Source organism: Emydura macquarii, unplaced genomic scaffold (genome assembly GCF_026122565.2).
Source record: "Emydura macquarii macquarii isolate MOO-44397 ecotype Brisbane River unplaced genomic scaffold, CSIRO-AGI_Emac_v2 contig_2768, whole genome shotgun sequence".
Classification (NCBI taxonomy): domain Eukaryota; kingdom Metazoa; phylum Chordata; order Testudines; family Chelidae; genus Emydura; species Emydura macquarii.
Genome location: NW_027132905.1, coordinates 44859613 through 44863605, shown reverse-complemented (window position 1 = coordinate 44863605; position 3993 = coordinate 44859613). Strand labels below are relative to the sequence as shown.

The window sequence follows — 3993 nt, the reverse complement described above, 5'->3', positions numbered from 1 at the left end:
AGGCATTAAAACCTAACCAATGGCTCCAGGATAAAAGCCTGCAAAAGAATGACAACAGAGAGAAATGCTCTGAGATTCAGCACCAGGAGTCAGGTAGGGGACTGTGAATAAATGGAAGAAAAGCTTTTAAATGTTCATTTAATGTTTCTAAAAGAAGCTCACAAACCAGCATTAGTCTAATGTGCACCATTACCTTTCTGAAGTCTGTTCCTTAAATATCTCAGTCTGCAAAGTCGACAGAGGGAGGAAATCAGAGCATCTGGGTCCTGAATGCTGCTTCCATTACAGTATTTCTTCAGAGACACCTTAGCCAGGCAGAGTGATGTGTTAGGCCACGAGATCAGGAAGCCTTGATTGCAAGAACAATTGGTCCCAGAAGGGAATCTTCAGCTGGAAAGCAGCAGTTCTGCTTTTGGTAGGGACCTGCCAGTAAAATACAAGCCAGCTAGCATACACAAAGAGATCTACTGGATATGATATGGATATAAGCCGTGGGTTGTGAGGTTCTAAGTAGAATCCCACATACCTGCAGCACTCTGGATGTGCATACGAGGGGCTGAAAGCTCACACTGGCATGTATGCTGTGCTTATATAATGGCTATTGGCTATATTAATGAATTAGCTAACAAGTCCTGATCTGTGCAGGTTGTGGTCTCATGCTTACATGCTTTGGAATGTTCAGTAGATAATCTCAACCATGCATTTCAGGGCAGAGTTACAGTTCTTAACCTTCCTGCTGAAAAATTTCAAATAGGAGTGGAAGTCGGAGTGTCCACTCAGATACTATGGCAATGAGCACAGGATAAATAATTAGATGCATACCGTCTGTAAATTTATCACAGTCCATAAAAATAAGGGGAACAACTAGGTTGACTGGCTATAAAAATCCCATTAACAGAAAATGATTTTAGACCAAGGAAATTGGATTATATTCCTAGGGGGTGAGACACCTATAATTTATACCTTTATTGTTACAAATGAGTTCCAACATTGGTCTATTTTGATTTGTATACTGTGCCCATCATGGTGGTATCCTAGCACCTTGCCAAATGACAAAGCATGCATACAAAGATCTATTTCTCTCTCTTCCCCCTACTCTGCAGGGATTGCGCATTGTTTGTGGTTTGCTGGTGTTATTATGGAAATGCTGGGTTAAAGACGTGGGGTTTGCATTTTGCTCTGGAAGTGCTGAGGTCCATGATTATCCTGAGCTGTGCTGGGGCTGAGGTTCAGATTCATGACCAATCATTGGGAACCCCCTGTCACCTGAGTTCCTGAGATTGAGAATGAGAAGTAGCTGCCAAGGGAGGTCATGGTGGTCTCTTAGGGTCAATCCCAAGATCCTGAAGACTCTGAAAATAAGAACCAAAACCTTGCATTTGATCCAACTTAGACAGCCAAGCAAACGGACTGCTGTGTTCTGAATCACTGTAGCTTTTTTAACATTGGCAGTTTTATTCCTAGGTGTAGCCAAAATCCTCTTTTTGTTTTTAAGAGGCTGGTTAAAAGAAAAACAACCAAAGTTGATTCAAATATTTCTTTTGTAATAGGATGAAATGTGGGAGGCAGGGAATTTTCATGGTGACTGGATATAGGATAGGGAGCAAGACAACAACCTTCACATGGTGCTCCTGGTAAGTGTTGGTGTATAATGCTTTGTGCAAATTCACTAACATACCAGTGTCACCAACTGGCCACTGGATGTCGCATTACTGACCTCCCAGCGACAGTAGCAACAATTTTATATATACACATAGTCCTTTGGCTCACATTGCTACACAGTCATAGCCCTTTGAGGGTCGGAACTTAGGATAACCCCCCTCAGCACTTGCTATTGGCCAGTGTAGGAGGCTTCCCACTGGACGTGCTAACTTTTGTGAATCCCATTCTTAAAGGTGCCTAAGTCTCCCCATGCATTGTATAGGGAGCTTGGGCCCCTAACTCACGGCTGAGGGTTCGACTTGACAGCAAGGTACCTCAACATTTGACATTGCAATGCTGAGGCTGAGTTCCTTTTGTGGATCTGGCCCTGAGAGCTTTGCCACAGAATGAAAAACTCCCCTTGGCATGGATCCAGCATTCTTAGGCACCCAAAACTCCTGTTGTTAACAATGGTGGCTCTGATCCTGCAGACACTTAGGCACATGAGTAGTACTGATGAGCTCATGTCCATAAGTGTTTGCAGGACTGGGACTTAGGTTGCTAAAAAGAAATTGGTCCCCCAGATATCTGTAGAAAGCTGATATAAACTGTATATCCTCTTCCAGAGATTTTTTTTTTTTGGGGGGAACTAATTAGAGCATGGGTGACAATTTCTGTGCTGCCTCCAGGGGGTAGCTCTGTATTATTTGTATTTTTTAAATATTTGGTATAACAGTGTTTGGATGCCACAGCAATAGGGGCTATGCAACTTAATGTTCTGGTGCATTCTCTATGTAAAAAGAGAAAATTGTTTTTCAGATCTCTCTTTATGAGCCAGGACTGCAAGCCATCCCCAGAGGGGTAGTTTAGCTGAATCTAGAGGAATGGATGCGGGATGAAACCCTCCCGAGGCAGGGGAATCCCCCTTCCCCCTCTCCTGTCAGATTCAACACTGCTTTCCAGCCACAGAAATCTTGTTGCAAAGTAGCAAATGTATGTGTTCACTACATGTTTCAATCTCTGGTTCTTTGGCCTTTCTAGATCTTAGAGCCTGAGTTTCTGAATGGTTAAAGGTGCAAACAGCCTTGCTGTGAATGGCTACACTTATTGAATGCTCTCCCAGGTTAGCATAATTCTGCTTGCAGCCCAATCAGCACATAGCTGTGTGGCCCATGTGACATCCTCATGGCCACATAGGTAGTATATATATTGTGTGGATTCAGCCTACATAACACAGAGACTGAGCTGCATTAAGTGGCCCACAGTGTTAAATAGGTTGCAAACCACTGGCATAATCTCTAGCTCCAGTACTCAGTTCTCCTGGAACAAGCACTATCAGGAAGACATGACATTTTGGTAGTCCTCTTGCTCTCCATCAATGTGTCTGCTGGTTTCATGGATTCTTCCAGCTACCTTCCTTTCCCCCAACTTTTTGTACGTGGCAGCTCCTTTGGCTTTATTAGAGCTTGGATTGGATAAAAATGCAGGGCTGAGGGATGGAAATTCTTGCTAAGAACTGACAAACATGTTCTATGCATGCTCCATAAATAGCTTACCCTTAGCTACTCTTCCCCAGAGCCTGTTCCTTTGGTTTAGCTGGGATAAATCATATTACCAGGGCTGACTTTAGCTTTATGAACAGAAAATAATATTTCCCAAAATCTAACCGAGCCCCGTCAAAGTCTCTGCAATAGCCCTTAATCGTGCCCCTCTGGAGCTGCATTTTTTCCAGTATGGCCTTATCTATGTTGGCTTTGCTGAAGCTGAGACCTTAGCTTTCTGAGCGGATAACGATGTGCTCCCCCAGAAACACTGTCTTGCAAACTGGCCTCACTCATTCCATGTTGCTTAAGGGCTTGTGCTAAGTTGCATGGTGCTTGCAAGCCGCCGCATGGTGCATTTGGTCAAAAGCGCCAGCCGATTGGGGGAGGGGGGGCGCTAAACACTAAGCTTTTGAGGGGGGGCTCCCCCTTACCCAGTACTAATTGCACCATCTCCACAAACCACGCACTAACGCGCTTGTGGAAAACGCCGTGCTAAAGGAGATGAACGGTATTGGGAGGAGTGGGGGCGCATGCAACGGCCGTGCTCGCTCCGCTTCTGCCCCTAGCGCCAATCGCCACCGCTGCACCAGGAGAGGCGAGAGCGCGCGGCGGGGCTTTGCGCTCCCACCCCGCCTGCGCCGAGCCGTCATGGGATTTTCCATGACTAAAACCCCAGCCGCCGGCGCGCGGCGCCCCAGCCGGGGCAAAGCCGGCACGTAGCGCACGCCCCGCAGGGCTGGGGGCGGGGGGCTGGCGCGAGCCCCGCGCGGCCAATCAGAGACGGGCGAGTGGGGCGGGGCCAGCCAAT

The 3993-nt window shown here is 46.4% G+C and overlaps 1 long non-coding RNA gene across 1 annotated transcript; it reads left to right on the top strand.

Moving 5' to 3' along the window:
- Nucleotides 1-2744, top strand: LOC137165521 (uncharacterized). The gene is made up of 3 exons (XR_010923399.1): nucleotides 1-93; nucleotides 1551-1634; nucleotides 2461-2744. It is a non-coding gene; the product is annotated as an uncharacterized lncRNA (long non-coding RNA).
- The last annotated feature ends 1249 nt before the right edge of the window (nucleotides 2745-3993 follow it).